This window comes from Cryptomeria japonica, chromosome 4 (genome assembly GCF_030272615.1).
Source record: "Cryptomeria japonica chromosome 4, Sugi_1.0, whole genome shotgun sequence".
Lineage (NCBI taxonomy): Eukaryota > Viridiplantae > Streptophyta > Pinopsida > Cupressales > Cupressaceae > Cryptomeria > Cryptomeria japonica.
In genome coordinates, this window is record NC_081408.1 from 564,362,710 (window position 1) to 564,382,199 (window position 19,490).

General features: G+C 35.4%; 1 long non-coding RNA gene across 1 annotated transcript; it reads left to right on the forward strand.

The window, feature by feature from the left end:
- Positions 1–4,392: 4,392 nt before the first annotated feature.
- Positions 4,393–5,246, forward strand: LOC131036086 (uncharacterized). The gene is made up of 4 exons (XR_009104052.2): positions 4,393–4,534; positions 4,691–4,772; positions 4,878–4,943; positions 5,108–5,246. It is a non-coding gene; the product is annotated as an uncharacterized LOC131036086 (long non-coding RNA).
- Positions 5,247–19,490: the final 14,244 nt, after the last annotated feature.

A 19,490-nucleotide genomic window follows, 5' to 3' on the forward strand; every position in this document is an offset into this window, starting at 1 on the left:
TCTTCCAAGCCCTCACTTGAAGAATCCCAAAGGTCACTCTTTGTTCACTTCCTCAGCCATTAATTATCTCATTCTGGGCATCCAAATGTAGGGAAAATAATGCTAAATAATTGTGTTCACAACCCACCTTTATCACTACTAGTGGAACCCATCACTGCTTATGAATGTATTACAAACAATAGTGAGGACAAATATTACAAAATATTTTCCCAATACACCCTAAATGACTAAGGACACTTTCTAAGGTTGTTGGAACCATGTCATAGGATTTACAAGATATACGACACCTTAATCTTAACAATAATGTGGTGCCATCTTTAAAAATAAATTTATATTCTTTTTAAAAAGAAAATGGCAAAGAGGGAAGTGCTGTTTCAAAATAACCATTCATGAGAATAGAACAACAATTACAAGAAGAGGTGGGGTTATGTTGGAATTGAGGAGGCATTAAACAACCTGTAAGAAGATTCCACACCTCTTAATAAAAAATTTATAGTGTTTAAGAGGGAAGAAGAAATGGTTTAGAGGTAGGCATCATGAAAAATGGAGGATAGAATGAAGGCGTGGAAGAAGTGGTTGCTACTAGTCTTGGTGTTGTTAATGTAACATTAAAATAAGTTTAATATAGTAGCTATAATTATAAAGAAAGGATGTCTTAAAGTGAGAAGAGAGGAGTGGGAAAAAGAAGAGGAAATCATTTAGTTCTCTTGTGTTTTGACACTTTGCATTTGTTTAAATTATTTATTCTAACTTCTCAATAAGCCTTGTACAAACACAAAACAAATTATATATTAAATGGATACTCAATGAAATGATCTATTATATATAAATATCTGTTAAGCTATATTCCATAATAATTCTCAACTTGCTACTCAATTTATTTTGTCCTGGTATAGATATCCACTTCTTTCTAAAATAGCATGAAACGTTGTCGGTTTTTATTTTGTTAAAATAGAAGTGTTCCCTTTATGGATAGATATTGATTAAAAAAAATATTATGTATCAGAAAATGTATGATCTAGATCTATTAAAAGTCTGTCTTACCAAAGCAAGTACAAAACAATCCCCAATCTAAATATTGCAATGCATTGGTTTCAAATATTTAAAATAATTCTATACTTGTTTATCCTTTTGAAACAATAGGTTCCTATATCTTGGACCTTTTCTAAAGTTATTGTTTGTTATTTTGTAGTACTTTTCAAATACTTTTCTAATTTATAGTATTATGTCAAAATTATTGTAACAATTCTAATTATGAGCTATAGTAGCTCTTCTATAACATGATAGTAAATTGTACCAAATCTAATGGTGATAGTTAAGACTCGTATATAAAATCACATGATGGTTTCATGTACAAAGAAAATGTATTTAATTGCAACATGAGGTTAGAAAACACAAGATGTAAAGAATTGTACTTCAAGCCTAGGTGAGAATAGTAGTGATAGTGTTGTTCAACTATATTGTAATTTGTTAGAGCATTTTAACAACTAGTTATGCTTTTTTTTTTTTTAAAGTTCACTTAGTTGTGCTTTTGTGCTTCTAGTTGCTTTAGTTGTGCATCTAGTTTAGCTAGAGTTGAGCATTTTTTAGACCCTCATGCATTCACTTTAGTTCTCCTATTTTTGGCTTAGGGCATCCTTGTGCTTTCTTTATAAGCACATCATTGTACAATTGTAATTCAATCTTGTAATCTTTGATTTTGAGTAATATGACATATGTTTCTTGCTAATCTCGTTTGTGGAAGGTGTTATAGGTTGTTGCTTGATCTTGCAAGCTTGTGTTGCAAACTTTTGTGTTACAAAATTCAACATGGTATCAGAGCTCAATCTTTTCTTCAACATGGTATCATAGATCAATCAACATGGTATCAGAGCTCAATCTTTTCTTCAACATGGTATCATAGATCAAAATTCAATGTGGTATCACAACCCAATCTTTTCTTCAACATGGTATCATAGCTCAATATTTAATTCAACATAATTGAATTGCCAATTTACAATCTTGAATTATTTTCCATGTTGGTTTTTCAATAATTCGATTGTGATCCTAAAATTGTTATCATTTTCAATGAAAGGTTCATCTTTAGTGACAATTCAAGATTGTCAAGGATGTGAAGTAGTTTTTTCTTGAGTTTGATACAATCACATGCAACATAATAGGTAATTAAGTCCACCAGTATCACATCAAAGGATAAAAAAATATGTCTTTAAATATTCCATAAGTCTCAAAAACTATAATTTAAATATTTTACAAAAACTATAATTTAAATATTTGTCTATTACGCGACTCAAATATTACACACGATGATGCAAACAGGGTCAAGGGGTCTTATTAGACAGCATGACCTCACAAGCAAAACAAAATTTGATCCATAAAACATAGAACATCAAACAACTATTCTCACAATCATAAAAAAGATTCAAATCATTTTATTCATGTGCAACATGAGTACAATGCATAAAAAAATAATCAATTAAGTTTCCATCTAAGACCATTATCCTACATCCAAAACCTAATTCCCTAATTTGGGAATTATGAGCTCCTCAACAACAAAAATACACTGGTTTAGATAGAACCCAAAACGCACTATCCTTCTTCCTCCAAATTTTTGAACTCCCAATGCATCATAATCCTCCCGTTCATAATATTTACTCTAATATGTGAACCACTATAGGTTCAAACCATCACATAATTGAGTTGCATATGTATTCAGTCACTGCAAACATGTGACAACCATCAAGAATATTTAAATATATAATTGGGCTTTATTAGACCCTTTACCCATGATAGGAACTTCATTGACAATTTCTAGCTCTTCAGTAACTAACTCTTTTCAATCAAAGGTTTCATCCTTGTTAAGAACAAGGAACCGTGTTCTTTTTCATGGTTACATACTTCCTTAGAAATTGATGTTTGTCCCTCTAATATTTTATCAATGTTATATTACTTTACAAACTATTTCCAAACTATTATCAAGCCTTAATTATGAAAACACAACTCATCTGAGGATGTTGACATTCTAGGAACTTACGTATGTTCTAGTTTCCCTTCTATACGAGATTTTATCAAAGGATTAGATACCTTTAGGATTCATTCCACTTTGTTTAGGATTCCTACCATGACGAGAACTTCTTCCAACTTGCAAAAAAATTATATTTTTCATCTTGTCGAGGTTCCAAGAGAACTCATAACTCACCCTTTATAATTTTTATGTGTTATTTCATTAGAGATTTATTAGCAAATAGGAACTCACTGAAATTTTTTGATGTTCCAAGAACTCAAAAGTTTTGGCTTCCGTTATACTACAAACTCCATCAATGATTTGAGAAAAACCTAGAACTCATTGACAATTGAGGTAGGAACTAAAACATATTGGTGGTAGACTAGGAACTAGGAATTGCCAATAATTTTGATGGTCCTTGAAGTTCCCCAAATCTTTGATTGGTTCTTAATGATTCCAAACCTCCAATCAACCATAACTTAGCTAGTTTTGGTCCAAATTTCATTGAATTATAACCATAGATACCCATTAAACCTTTAGCAAGATGATATCATCATTTGCCAAAAAGAATAATCTAAAAAAATACTTTCTGAAACAAACACCAAAACCAACTAAAAACACACAAAAACTTAACTAAAAGAGAAAATACCGAGATGCTTCTACATCACATGACATCTCAATGCTACAAATAACCATTAATCCCATCACTTCCATCATCATCTTGTCATGATATTGACACTTAAACTAATTCTTAAGAATTCAACTAGAAGTCTTGCTTCAACTTCCTTCCTTGACTTATCTAACAATTATTTCTATTCTAGGAACGAGCATATACTAGTCATTAATGCTATCACTTGCATCATCATGTTCTCACAAAATAATACTTTGATCTAATACTTAATAATGAAGTTCACATTCTCTCTTTATTTTTGTTCATTTATTTGTGTGACAATGAATTCTAGTCATAAACCAAATCTTTACAAGAAATAAGTAGTGATCATTAAAAATTCACACGCTTGTGAATTTGTTCCTAGAACAAAATATTCCTTGTTTGATAATAATAATACTTAAATCAATTGATAAGATTGACCATAAATATATATTATTCAATATATAAATAATAAATATAATATACTAAATAATATAAATATAATATGATAAATAATATAAATATACATTATTACTACAATACTAGTGTCACTTGTTTAAAATTAGAAATAAAAAAAAAAATATTCTATTGCCTTTTTAACAAAATATGAAATATTGAAGGCATTTACAATGGTTTGAATTTTCATGGGAGTCGCATAAAATACAAACGGGATACTCTGTTCACACTGCGTGAAAAATAAAAAATTTGAAAAAAAAAACTGTAACGATCTTTTTGAAAAAAAAAGCATCAACGGTAAGTTCGCCAACTATACAAGTTTGTTTAAAATCAGTCAAGATCTTCATTGCTCTGTATTTTCAAACCAGTCAGGATCTTTCTTTTTTTCCTTGTAATGGACAGTTCTTCATATTAGATTCAATTTTCAGGTGGGTTTTATTTTGTCATTTTGGATTTTGTCTGCAAGGAAGGTAGGACAAAGTTAATAGATCTAGAGAATTATTTCATATTAGCTTCTAAGTTCAGATGGGTTTTTGTGGCTATTTTACTAACCAATTTTTTTTGGGTTTTCTTATTTTGGACAGATTTTAACGTATAGGTTTGCGGAAGAGTCCATGACAGAGCTAACAGATGACAAAAACTCTTCATAATAGCCTCTATTTCCAGGTGTGGTTTTCTGTTCATTTTGAATTTTGTTTTCCATATGCATTATTACCCACATTTTTTGTTGACAATTTTAATTTAAAGTTCTTGAACACTTTTTGGGTGCAGCTTTGTAGAAGAGGGCAGAACATTTCTAATAGCTATAGATTCTCTTATTTCAACATCTAATTTCAGGTGGATTTTATTTTACTTTTGAATTTTGTTTGCATTACTCTGAATTTTGTTTGCATTACTTTGAATTTCGTTTGTATTACAGAAGGTTAACCACTGAGTTTTTGGGTGGACCATCTGTGAATCAAAAAATTTAGTCTAAAACTCTTAAGCACTCTTGGATGAAGGTTTGAACACATGGATCTGCAGAAGAGAGTTAAACAGGGCCAACAAACAAAGAGAGTTCATATTTTTTGCAAACTCCAGGTGGGTTTTCCTGTTCATTTTGAATTTTTTTTGAATAAGAACATGCAATCAAAATTTGAAGTTATTCTGCTCATGATTTTGTTTTAAAATTTGAAGTTATTCTACTTATGATTTTATTTTAAAATTTGAAGTTATTCTACTCATGATTTTGCTTTTAATAATTGTTGTTTACTATTTTTGAGTGTTTTCTCTATTTTTCTTTTTAAGTCTTTTTTTCATTTTCCTTTTGAAGTTTCTTGTATGTTTTAATTTAGTAGTGTGCCCCTGGTCACCTTGGTTTTGTATCTCGCCTTGCCAGTTGGGCTACAATGCGTTGAATTCTATATTTGGCCAACTTCAATATATTGTTATGTATGCATTGTAGAAAAAAGAATTTGAAATTACAAAGTAAATAATCTCATTACGATGTGATGGCCTTTAGATAGATGCACTTCCCCTTTGGACCCAAGGAAGGAGAGCAAGCTGAGAATCTGAGTTGCTGAATTCTGAAAACTAATCCTATGATATTCTTTGTAAATAAAAACTAGCACCTGCACTCCAACAGGTGCAAGGGTTACGCCGATAGTCAGATATAGTTTGGTTAATTTATTTGAATGCTAGATAACTGAAATTTTAACTTCTCATTAATGAAGATTGTTGTTTATTCATTAGAAGTGATGGTATAGTTAATAGACTGTAAATTATCTTCATCAAAGAGAAGTCAGAACTTCAGTATAACATCCTATGGCATATATTGTGGGTGTCAGTGAGATCACAAAGTGTAATGGCTTTGTTAGCAAATGCCTTGTACAGTCCACTTTATCATAATTCCAGAATAGGTAAATATGGATCACTTAAATCGAGTCCACTTTCTTCCAGATATTAGTTAATCAAAGCAACAGGTAACCAAGATCAGCACTTCTATGGTCAAGAGATGAGTCAGCCCCAGACTAGACTTGTTGCTCGATCTAGACTTGGTGAAAATATCTCCAGATCGTTGGTGCCAAGTTGTAAGAGACCCTGTAATATAACATCAGGTAGGAGATCAGTTATACAACGTCCATCTCACCAGCACCGAACAAATAGCAGTTGAACCCAATTGCCCAATTCTTCCCAACTTCAAGAGGGGCTAGTTGACATAGATTTCTGTATTCAGGCATTGCATCATGTTCCAAATTTATCTTAGGATTTGGGCTAGTTTTTTGCTTCTTTCTTGTTCCTATTCTCCTTTCAATTTCTTGCAATTTAATAAGCCAATCTGAGAGCTCCTGAATTAAATTGTAAGTTTTGCTGATCAGTTAAAAGAAATGATCTAAAATGATCAGTTAAGAGAAATGGACTAAATGAATCTTGGATGTAGTAGGACAAGGTGAATTTGAGATTCAATGGAAGCTTTGAAAACAGGGTATGGGCATCCATCAAAGCATAGACAAAACATGGCAGTATTTCTAAAAAAATATGGTCTCATGGCTTGCAATGTTGTAGGATATGCAGAAAAAGGATTTGTTGAAAAAGCTTTAGAAACTTTCTAGCAAATGCAATTGGCAGGTGTAAAGCTAGATTCAACAACCGTTGCAAGCATCGTCCCTGCATGTGATAAAATAGGAGCTTTGGAACAGGGTATGGACATCCATAAAAGCATAATAAAGATGGTTTTCTGAATATAAATATTCACACAATTTACTTCAAATATTTGGAGTGTCAATATTATACACTATGATAACCAAAGGCAATACACTATTATACACTATTATAATAATTTGGAGTTCGAGTGACAATATTATACGCAATGATAACAAATAATTTGGAGTGACAATAATTTGAAGCAAAGGCAAAAAGAGATTCATGATGTTCATAAAGGGAAGACCAACGGAGCAAGTAATTTCCAAGATTTTCCCACAGCAAGGTTACGATGAAGCATATTATGATAGGATTCCTAAAGAAACGACGCTACGAGAGGTTTTAAAGGGCTGCCAAAAGAACAAATAGAGAGATTCTTGAAATTTTTATAATAAACCTTGTCTAAAACACAAATAATGTCACAAAATTCAATGTCTTCAGTCTCAGCATTAAACAAAGAGGACCAGATGATTCAATTTATTATTAATTTGTTACCAGGAAGAAATGGAACGAATTCTACCTTGAAGTTTTACTATGTCGGAAGAAATGAAATCTTTCTTGGAAATTTGAAGGAGGTAAGCATCCTTAATGTAAAAAGGAAATTTGAACAGAGCCACGGATCTTATTAATGTTGAGCATGGGTACCTGACTAAGTAGGAAAACTAAAAAGAAATTACAATTATATGGAGTAAGATAGACATTTAATTTCTATTAAAATTTAAATGAATCAAAATTGGTAGAGCCGTCGGGTGGGTGGGCGGCATTTCAGAAGCTTGTTGTGTGCTGCCCTATCTGTATATTTATACTAATTTTCAGGCCGAGATAGGGTTTGCTTAAAACCCTAGCGAAGAGGAGGTTTCACAAAGTAATGTGGAGGAAGCTCCAGTTGGAGAAATTGAGCATGTACTGGAGGTGGAACACTGTGATTTTGGCCGCATAATGATTCAAAAAGGAACTCAAAACCATGGATTTTCTTATGCTTCCAAAATGTGGCTTAAACAAGGCATGTGAACTGTTTGACAAAATGCCTCAAAGAGATGTCGTCTCATCGAATCCAATGATCACAAGATTTGTAGAAAATGGATGTGTTGAAATGGCTTTAGAAAATTTCAAACAAATGCAATTGGTAGGTATAAAGCCAATTTTTTTGCACCAGTGTCCTCCCCGCCTGTGTCAAAATGGGAACTCTGGAATAGGGTATGGAAATACATCAAAGCATAACAGTAGGTAGATTTTTGTCAGATATTTAAATTTGGAAATGCTCTGTTGACATGCATGCAAAATGTCGAATCATAGACAACGCACCTGAATTGTTTGACATCTATGCAGAAGCGGTCAGGTGTATTAGGGTCAAATAGTGAGCAGGTTGATGAAAGAGCGGAACTAAAAGATAACTGGATGTAGTTGGATCGAAGTTCATAAAATAGTGCATGCTTTCGAATTGCTACCCCGTAGGGCATTGAAGGATGCCAATGGCAGTGCGGTGGAGGATGGCATGCAATTTTTCATTTTCTTTATGAATTTTCTTGTATATTTTAATGCAGTAGTGTGCCCCTAGTAACCTTAGGCTTGCATCTCACCTTGTTAGTTGGGCTGCATAATTTGGATAGTATGTTTGTCCAATTTCAATATACTATTGTGTATGCATTGTAGAACATTTAGTTGTAAATTACGGTTTAAATAATCTCAATACAATGTGATGGCCTTTAGATAGATTTACTTCTCCTTTGAATCCAAGTAAGGAGAGCAAGCATCTCTTGTCGACGACCCAATATACATTGACACAAAGTACTTTCTAACCAACTGTAGCTGAGGGCTTGAGTTACTGAATTCTGAAAAATAATCCTATCATATTATTTCTAGCCACCTTCTAGTGACCTTGTATACATCAAAAGTTAGCCAAGCAGTTGGTCTCCATAGAATGTATAAAAAAATGCTCTGTAATACCTGAAAGATGTGATCCCAAAGCTATTATGAAGCTTACATTAAGGTGTATTGGTCGTCTTTTCACAAAGTTTATTGAGGAATCTAAGGATCAAGTGTACACTTTCCTTGGAAATATCTTTCATGCTCTTCAGCTTAGAAGATGTGTTTGCACTCCCTTCACGTACACATACATTTTCTAGGGATGAACAAATAATAATCAGCCAATCAACCAATCAAAGTGCATGGCAGAAGTCCAACTTGAATGCATCCAAATAAAAATATATCACTCTTCAACAATTCTCAAAAGAATAGTATGATTTTTGTTTCGATACCCACTTGTCATTGACAATGATTTTCTTTCTCCCCTATAGCACATTCCTTCTACACTCTAGTTTTGTTGACAACTAATATTATGCTTTTGAAGCACATTAACTTTTTAAATAGAATGCAACTTTGATGTCAAATTAATATTAAATGGAGAGGCAGAGACCATTTACATTAGTGGGAATTTTTCATCTGTTAGTATTTAGTTTTACCATGTCTTTATGGTCAAATTATAGTTTTAAATTCATCCTTTGCTTCCTAAACAAACCCAATGTATATTAAACATGCAAAAATTTACCCTTTTAACTTTGAATTTATGTTTGAAGTCTTTACCTGAAGGAGGGTGCTTGGAAAGCATCTACAAGCAGGCTCCCTCAAGGCATTGGGAATGCATGTTCATACCCATCTCGGGACTCTCCCTCAAGTCATTGGAAATACATGTCCTTACCTACCTTGTGAGGATTTACTCCGCCTCTCCCTACACAACACCAACCTCTCAAGGGACTACACTGAGTGATTAAAGAATAGGCTATGAATATATTAACTTCAATGGATTATATATATATATATTGATTACACCATCTTAAACTGTTATTTATACTACGGCATACACACTAGACTGTATATTAATCCCTTTATTCTAGCAGCATTCATATATAATATTCTGTAAATCAGTGTGGATCCATAAATAAGTCACAGCATACATATTTGCTGTTATTTGATGCTTATCCACAATAATATATATTTTATTTCTTCCTGATCTCTTTCTTGTAATCAGTATCAAATATATTTTATCATTCCCCTTGATCGATGCCTTTTGTGGAGTGGCAGTTTGGCTATATAAATATCCCCTTCCCACGTGTGGATGAAGAGAGGTGTCTAAACCATAAACGATGCCCCCTTTTGACCTTTCAAACTAACTGTTGGACATAAGATTGTACCTTTTGGGGAGTAGCATATATTAAAAGGTTACAGCTAGCAATTTATATATGAATCTGGTATTTATATATAAATCACAGGTTTCATTCATATCTTTAATTTGAATGAAGAATAACTCACAAATAACGGATACATAAACATATTCAAATATAAATTAATTGTCTGAAAACTCTTTACATTAGAATCAGCTGGACACACATTTCTTTTATCTCTACCCTCCGCTCTAACAAAAGAACAATCTACATTAAACTTGATTAGTAGACTTTCTGGCCATTTGTTTGTAAGTTGCACTCACTTTTCAACTACATTCTCACTATCCTAAAGATGAGATTTGAAAAGCTCGACTTTCCAACAGCAAGTCCAAAAGCCACTACCTTCTATATGGACTGCATATTTATCTCTTATCACATTCAAAACACCATCAAATTCCACCAACTTCTTCTTCCTCTTAGCCCACTTCTTCCTTGAGAACAATCATAATCAACTACTTACACTCTGATATGAGGAGAGTTTGATTTTTACTCCATATTTGTTCCCCAAAATCTTTACTTTGCCAAGAATTCTCCTATACCCTTATATCTTCTTGCTCTTATAATTTGTTCATATTTAGAAACTTTTCTTTTGCTCTTAAATATTATAACCCTACATTAAATAATCTTTTAAATGTAATTCTATCTATCAGCTTCTCATGATTCAAACCTCCAAAAAATGTAGGGGTGTTAATCTATGACTCATGACCCAGTTTTGGATTTAATGATCTTTTCTTTAGGCCTATACTCTTCAAGTTCTATCTATTGATTTGCATGTTCATCTTGAATATCAATTTCTTAACTCTTTTCTATAACAACTCTTATGTTGTCCTTGTCTCACACTCCTATTTAACTCAATTAAACACCCTAATACTGATAGGGTGAGGATCTTTTTTGTCCCTTTCTCTCTAGCCTATTTGATTTGGACTCATTGGAATGAATGGATAGAGTAGATAGTTTTATGTAGATAAAGAACCCATTCCAATAAAAGGATGAATGATCCAAGCCCAGGAGAGCATAGGAGAGAAGCCAAAGCGGTATAGAGATACCATCATAGATTTCACACTCACTAATAATATGATTAAACCTACTTTTATTAATTTAGTAAAGTCAACTTAAATTCAACCTAGTTCTCTCAACTTACCTATAGAATATTTCAACATGCAATAGTTCCGTAGTGTAGAAGTCAATCATGAACACTCAATCAAAGTAGAAGCCTCATGAACACTTTCATGCACAAAAATCCAACGTTATTGATTAATTCTTAGGAAACTTGATTTATTACATCAAATACTTTGGCAGTTTTACATTAACACACACTAAACTTCTAGATATATTTCAATTAGAAAGCTTGTATGACTATGAAGCCTGTCCCTCTCTACAGCCCATGCATACTACTCTGCGGAATGCTAGGGTTTAAAAATCTAGACGGGCATTTGTGCTTCTTTGTCTTCAGCTTTAATAAACACCTAACGAGCTTTAGGCTTGATTTCATATTTTGCATCATCTATGTTCAGCTTTACATATACTATAGGAGATTGAGCATATTTTTCATTTTCTACATCATCTATGTCCACAGAATGGTATTCCATGGATTCTAGCATCCATCTCAGCATCTGTGATACCCGCTTGTTCATGAAAAATTGATGATACTCATTTTTGCCTTCATTGGTCTGCCTATACTACCAGTTTGAAAGCAATTTTCAATAAAAAAATTAAGGATCCCAAAATTTCATTTGTCAACATTCTACAAACACTTAAGAGAAAAACTTAAGATTTCAGGAACATTTGCTGGGTTAATTAGATTACCAAAACAACATCCTACGTCCAACCTTGGCTCCTTTCCTTTCCTTTCTAACCAGCCTTTGATCCTTTCCTTCCTTTACTGAATTACTATTTCGCAATCCTGAATTAGGTTTTGTTATCTTACTCAAGTTTTTTGTGGGTTACTTGGAAGATTGGCAACAAAGTTCATTACTTATGTAACTTTCTCCACTTCTAGATTTGAGTTGTGTGTACATTTGGTTTATGGTATTATGCCTCTGAGAAGGTGTGTTCTTGTAATGAATAGAGTGGAGATGTTTGAGCAAACATAAAATGAACACCCAAATGAGATAATTTCTTTGGTGGTTATTGTAGAAGAAAACCTGAAAATGATGAAGAGGAACTTGTAGATAAAGGAGAAGAAGCTATCTCTCATTCATATCCACTTGTCATTGCATCATTTTTCTTGTCTCTTTTGCCATCCAAAAATACAATTCATAGCCATGGGGAGACTCTTAAATAGGACAAAATGAGTCAGCACTCTACCAGCTTTGGAAGGTATTGAAGTTTAGTGATAAGAAAGACTCACCATTAATGAATTACACACATCGTATTCCTTTGTTAAAAAGATCCACATGCAGTTAAAGTTTGTAAGGCTTGGAGACAGGAATCTCTGATTGGTTTTACCCTTTTAGGTTTAGACTATATTCAACTCTGGAAGCATAGGTTATGGTGCAATAGTTTCTATCTTTTCAATAGAAAAATGTAAACTACATACTTTAAACTACAAAAAGTTAGGGAAGTGACTCTTGAAAATAGTACCCACAACATGATGCATGCCTCTTCAAATGCCATGTCTTGAAAATTCCATTAGCCATTTGACAGTAAAAAGGGTGATATGAAAGTAGGGAACAATTACAAATTTGGCCAAACCAGTTTGAAAATGGGCTTTGTGCAATATCTTGATCGATAACCTCATTTACTTTTATTATTCTTTTGAACCTTAGAGTATATCATTGAAAAGGAACTTACAAGGAATGTTATGACTTAACAACATAATATATTCGTGATCCCTCAAGAAATTTGTGCAAGACCAAGCTTCAATATTATTTGCGTTGTTGTTCATGTGGCTACATGAAAAACATGCAGAATATAAGAATCATAGATCTTATGTATAAAATCAGGTGTGGGGTTTCAAGATATAGGGTAGGTGATTCATAGAAATTAAGAATCCTGGCATAAAAATGAACATTGTGATGGAACACATGTAATTCATAGAATCTTGGCAAAGAATTTAGAAATGAACATTGTTATGGAACACAGGTGATTCATAGAATCCTGACATAAAATAAACATTGTGATGGAACAAAACTTGCGTTTACATTAATCTTAAGAGAAACATTAGCCAGGTAATATCTACTTGTTTGAAAAACATACTTTGTCAACCAACACAAATATTATGCCAAGATCCATTTCACATACCCTTTTCAAAAATTTTGCGTTCATACCATCATTAAGGCACCCACGATAAAATACAATGAATGCTATGGTTTGTCTACTTAAACAATGTAGTGTTTCAAAATCCACAAATGCAATCTAAAGTGAACTTACTTAAAAGAGCTCTGTGTGCAGTTGATAAAGGTTGTGCAAAACTATGTTGGAAGTTAAATTTAATAAACCCGATGAACTGGTAGTCCTAAATAAAGGATAAGTCACCCAACCTACAATGAGCCATTATTAGGAAAAAGTAACTATGAGTAGCTCCAATTCCTTGGCTCCGAGCCTATTCATTGCCTCTTTGTAAACATTGTCAATAGAAAAACTTACAGTTATAGAACTTCGATAGGGCATGGAATGATATATGCTTGTTATTATTTTTCTAAAGAGGGCAATGATATAATTTATAGTGGAGGCATTGCTGATGCAGAGCATTTGCCTTGAATGCCTCTGTGTTTGTTTGTCTCTTAGTAATTTTAGGAATCAGTTTTACTAATTTTAGCATTTTTTCAACTGCTTTGTTTTATTTGCGAAGGAATCTAGGGACACCTATTAGTTTAATATTTTGGGGTTTTGAAAATAAATGAAGGTTGATCATGATAGTAGAGGTGGATATAGAGTTAAATCTAGATTATTTAGGGATAGATTTTCAGATAGAGGGGGTGGAGGAACAAGAGAGGAATTTCAGATGGGGCTCAATGGAATAAGGAACATTGCTGTATGTATTGTTTTACTGTGGTAAAGATAAATAGTTGTGTTTAAGCGAACTTATTTGTCTGATCAGGAGTAAATCAGTGTTGTGCATTCTTTTTTGCTTTGGATCGAATGTAATCTCCTGACTCTAGTATTCTGCTATTTTGAATTGTCTATTTTGAGTATTACAAGACACTAAGAAGCTATTTCCAGAGTTTCATATGTAGTTTGAGGTCTTACTTTGTATCAGTTTGGTATTAGAGCAAGTTGTTCCTGTGCCATTGAGCCATTGTGATCCTCTATTTTTTCTCTCCATTTCTTGTTAAGACGTCACTTTATAAATGTATCAATGTGAAGGGAATGTGATTGGCTGTGAGTATTGTGTGTATTCAATTGAGAGTTTGCAATGAAGGAAATAATATGTATGCACATGAGGCAAAAGCTCTGTATTGAATTCAATGAGAATAGTGTTGATACTGGCATGTAATTTCTGGCGTTGAATGCATTTTTCTGATGAAGAATATTAATATGCTAGCTATCAAGTTGGTGAAGGCGTTATGGTGAGAAGCGGTATTTGTTTAACAAAAAAGTAGTTGGAAGTTTGAGTTCTTTATGGGCCTAATCTTCCATTCCCAATATCTTTCCTTTTCACCAAGTGGATGAGTGGATTGCCATTAAGTGAGACAACAACTTTGTAAGGATCTACTAGGAATCGAAGATTCCTTTTTATTGTAGCTTATTGGTATCAGTTTGCCAAGTGTAGTTGTCTTAGTTGAAGATTGTTGAGAGTTGAAGTTCTTTTGTACTGGCCTATGAGGTATTAACTTGCAAGTCTGCTCTCCAAATTTGTGTTAATTTCTTTGAAGGGATGAAGAATAGTGAAAGAATGTTGATACATGGTTAGTAGATCATCCATCCAAATAAAAGAGGAGAGAGTTGTAGCTCTATTTTAGGACCATCTATATGGTTGTGGATCCAAATATGGAGGCATATAATGATGTAAGAAAGATACAAACTGGAGTGGAAGAAAAGGTATGACAAAGGCAGAGGCAAAAGCTAAAAAAGGACCAATAAAAAGAGTTGCAAAAATTAGAAATTGAGTTGGAAGAGTTAAAGTGGTTGTTCGAGGATTATTAGACATGCAATAATAAAAAAGGCAAAGAAAATGATATCTGTACAACAAAGGCATTGAAAAAAATGGTGAGGATAAATACTCACTTTGTGAACAAGAGATATTTTCAAAGAGGAAAGCTATAGAGGTAGTCATTAGCCAAGGGATACAACTATTAGAACATGGGAAGATTATATCTCTTGAAGAGTTGGCATAAACATTAGTGGATAGAAGACCTTAAAATGTGATTTTCTAAGAGTTTCAAAGAGAAGAGATAGATGAATGAGATCAAGATGAAGAGATAGATAAATGGGATGAAGATGAAAAGATAGATGAGCAGAATGGATTTGTTGAGTTGTGTTACCTCGAAAAAGGGGAAGGTGTTGAAGATTATAATGCATAAAGAGGAGTTGGAAGATTTCAATGAAGAGGAATGCATCCTATCACAAGAGGACGCCCAATATGTTGTTGTAGCAATGGAAGTAGTCCATGTTAGAGAGGAAGCTACAACAGAGATAGATATTTCTGGTAGCCCCATATGTGGGGTAAGTGCACCAAGATGCTGAACAGAAAGGGGGGTATAAGTGGCCACTTTTTTTCTTCTCTTGAAAACAGGTAAACCTGAACTTCAAAGAGATATTTGAAGGTCATGCATTAAAAACTAGGAGTTGAGAAAACAATAAGAATTGTAGTGCTCCGAATCTAGTTTCTAAACTACTAAAGTTTTTAAAAATTGTTTAAGATTAAGAGGGTCAAACCTCTCGCGCATGAAAAACTATTCCTGATTTTTTCAAAAAAACATAACATAGCTGTTTTCGTGCGCGCACAAAATATATAGTTAGATTTAGTATTTTGCAAAACCCTCTGGTAGGATGATAGGTAAGAGTGAGATCTAGAAGTTGTGTATTTTTTTGTAATTTTCTGTTGAGTATTTCTTTTATGATTTTTTGAAGTGACTGCATGTTGAAAATTTGGTACTTGTTCGTGCGCTGGGCATAACTTGCATCAAAATAATCGAAAATGCAAACTTCTTTTTTTAAAAGTGTATAGAATCTAATGTAGAACAATAATATGTAATTTATTTTGAATTTGGTGAAGTATATCAAAAGTTATTAAAAAAATGGTAGACATATGTCTGTGAGGACTGTCAAGGCACTAGTAAAGAAAATTAAAGTTTACTATGCTAATGTTGTCTAGAAATAGAACAAAATTATATGGTCAAAAAATTGAGAAGACGTGTGAGATTATGGTGGTAATTTTAAAGATACCCACATGATCATTTGTAAACCTGATGACGACGAAGTCAAGAAATCATGTTGGAAGATGAAAAAACGTGCAAAGGGACCAAAATGGGGTGAAAATGGGCTTGCAAACCTTAGGAACGTTTTCCAACCCTCTTACCAAGCCAAAACCTGCACCCGTGTTTTGAAAAACAAAAAGTACTATTTACATTTCTACATAACCCGCACAGGTTTTGAAAAACAAAAAGTACTATTCACTGTTGTACATAACCCGTACGGGTTATTAAAACCATTATTTTGTGTTTCACAAAACCCATACGGGTTATGAAGACATAAAAATGTATGCTTGTAAACTTAGCATTTACTACACATGTATAGACATACCTATATACTATGTGTTTATGTATGTATATATGCATATCTATAATTATATAGATATATGTATATATGTTTGTATACATGCATCTCTCTCTTCTTTTCCTCTCTCTCTCATATTCCTTCCCCCATCATTATCCTCCTTGAGTTCTATCTCATCTCTCTCCCCCTCACACTTCTCTCTCTGTCGAGTCTCTCACCCTTTTCTCCTTCTTGTTCTCTCTACCTCATGTTTCTCACCCTCTTCTCCTCCTCCTGCTCTCTCTCTCTCTCTCTCTCTCTCTCTCTCTCTCTCTCTCTCTCTCTCTCTCTCTCTCTCTCTCTCTCTCTCTCTCTCTCTCTCTCTCTTTATCCTATTCTCCCCATCTCTGCCCTCCCTCTCCCTCTCTCCCAATCTCCTCTCTCTCTCCCCCTCTCTCTCCCTCTCCCTCCTTATGCTATACTCTCCCTCTCTTCCTATCTCCCATTCTCTCTTACCCCCCCCCCTCTCTCTCTCTCTCTCCTTTTTCCAATCTCCTTCTCTCTCCCTCCCCCCTCTCCTTTTCCCAATCTCCCTCCCCCCTCTCCTTATCCTACTCTCTCTCTCTCTCTCTCTCTCCCTCTCTTCCTATCCCCTATTCTCTCTCTTACCCCCTCTCCCCCTACTCTCTCTCTCTCTCTCTCTCTCTCTCTCTTCCTATCCCTTATTCTCTCTCTTACCCCCTCTCCCCCTACTCTCTCTCTCTCCAATCTCCCTCTCTCTCCCTCTTCCCCTCCTTTTCCCAATCTCCCTCCCTCCCATCTCCTTATCTTATTCTCTCTCTCTCTCTCTCTCTCTCTCTCTCTCTCTCTCCCCTTATCCTATTCTCTCCCTCTCTTCCTATCCTCTATTCTCTCTCTCTCCCCCTATCCTTTTCCCAATCTCCCTCTCTCTCCGTCTCCGTCTCCCCCTCTCCTTTTCCCAATCTCCCTCTCCCCCTCTCCTTTTCCTAATCTCCCTCTCTCTCCCTCCCTGCATCCCCCTCTCCTTATCCTACTCTCTCTCTCTCTCTTTGTCCCTTCTCTTTCTTTCCATATCTTTCTCCCTCTCTTCCTATCCCCTTCTCTCTTTATCTATAACTCTCTCTCCCTCCCCCCCCACCTCTCTCTCTCTTTCTCTCCTTCTCACCCTCTCCTTTTCCCAATTTCCCTCCCTCCCCCCTCTCTCTCTCTCCCTCCTGTCCTCTCTCTCCCTCTCCCTCTCTATATCCCATTCTCCCCATCTCCACCCTCTCTCTCTCTCTCTCTCTCTCTCTCTCTCTCTCTCTCTCTCTCTCTCTCCCTCCCTCCCCCTCTCTTCCTTTCTCCTATTCTCTCTATATCCTTCTCCTATTCTCTCTATATCCTATTCTTCCCATCTCCACACATGTATAGACATACCTATATACTATGTGTTTATGAATGTATATATGCATATCTATAGTTATATATACATATATTTATATAGATATATGTTTATATGTTTGTATACATGTATGTTTCTCTTCTTTTCCTCTCTCTCTCTCTCTCTCTCTCTCTCTCTTGTCTTCCTTCCCCCATCACCGTCTTTGTCTATTTTGAGCCCTAATTATCCTCCTTGAGTTCTGTCTCATCTCTTTGTCGAGTCTCTCACCCTTCTCTCTCTCTCTCTCTCTCTCTCGCTCTCATTATCCTATCCTATTCTCACCCTCTCCCCCTTCTCTCTCTTTCTCTCCCCTCCCTCTCCCTCTCCCCCCTCTCCCTCCCCCTCTCATTATCTTACCCTATTCTCTCTCTCCCCCCTCTCTCTCTCTCTCCTTTTTCCAATCTCCCTCTCTCTCTCCTCTCCCCCTCTTTTTCCCAATCTCCTCTCTCCCTCCCCCTCCTTATGCTATTCTCTCCCTCTCTTCCTATCTCCTATTCTCTCTTTTACCCCCCCTCTCTCTCTCTCTCTCCTTTTTCCAATCTCCTTCTCTCTCCCTCCCCCCTCTCCTTTTCCCAGTCTCTCTCTCTCTCTATATATATATATCCCCTATTCTCTCTCTATCCCCTATTCTCTTACCCCTTCTCCCCCTATTCTCTCTCTTACCCCTTCTCCCCCTACTCTCTCTCTCCCTCTCCCCCTCTCCTTTTCCCAATATTCCTCCCTCCCCTTTCCTTATCCTATTCTCTCCCTCTCTTCTTATCCCCTATTCTCTCTCTTACCCCCTTTCCCCTACTCTCTCTCTATCCCTTATTCTCTCTCTTACCCCTTCTCCCCTACTCTCTCTCTCCCTCTCCCCCTCTCCTTTTCCCAATATTCCTCCCTCCCCTCTCCTTATCCTATTCTCTCCCTCTCTTCTTATCCCCTATTCTCTCTCTATCCCCTATTCTCTCTCTCTCTCTCTCTCTCTCTCCCTTTCCTTTTCCCAATCTCCCTCTCTCTCCCCCTCCCTCTCCCCCTCTCCTTTTCCCAATATCCCTCTCCCCCTTTCCTTTTCCCAATCCCTCCCCCCCTCTCTCTCTCTCTCTAACTCTCTCTCCCTCCCCCGCTCTCGTTATCTTATCCTATTCTCTCTCTCTCTCTCTCTCTCTCTCTCTCTCTCTCTCCTTCTCCCCCTCTCCTTTTCCCAATCTCCCTCCCTCCCCCCTCTCTCCCTCCCTCCCCCATCTCTTTATCCTATTCTCCCCATCTCCACCCTCCCTCTCCCTATCTCTTCTCTCTCTCTCTCCCTCCCCCTCTCTTCCTATCTCCTATTCTCTCTCTCTCTCTTACCCTGTCTCCCCCTACTCTATCTCTCTCTCCAATCTCCTTCTCTCTCCCTCTCCCCCTCTCATTTTCCTAATCTCC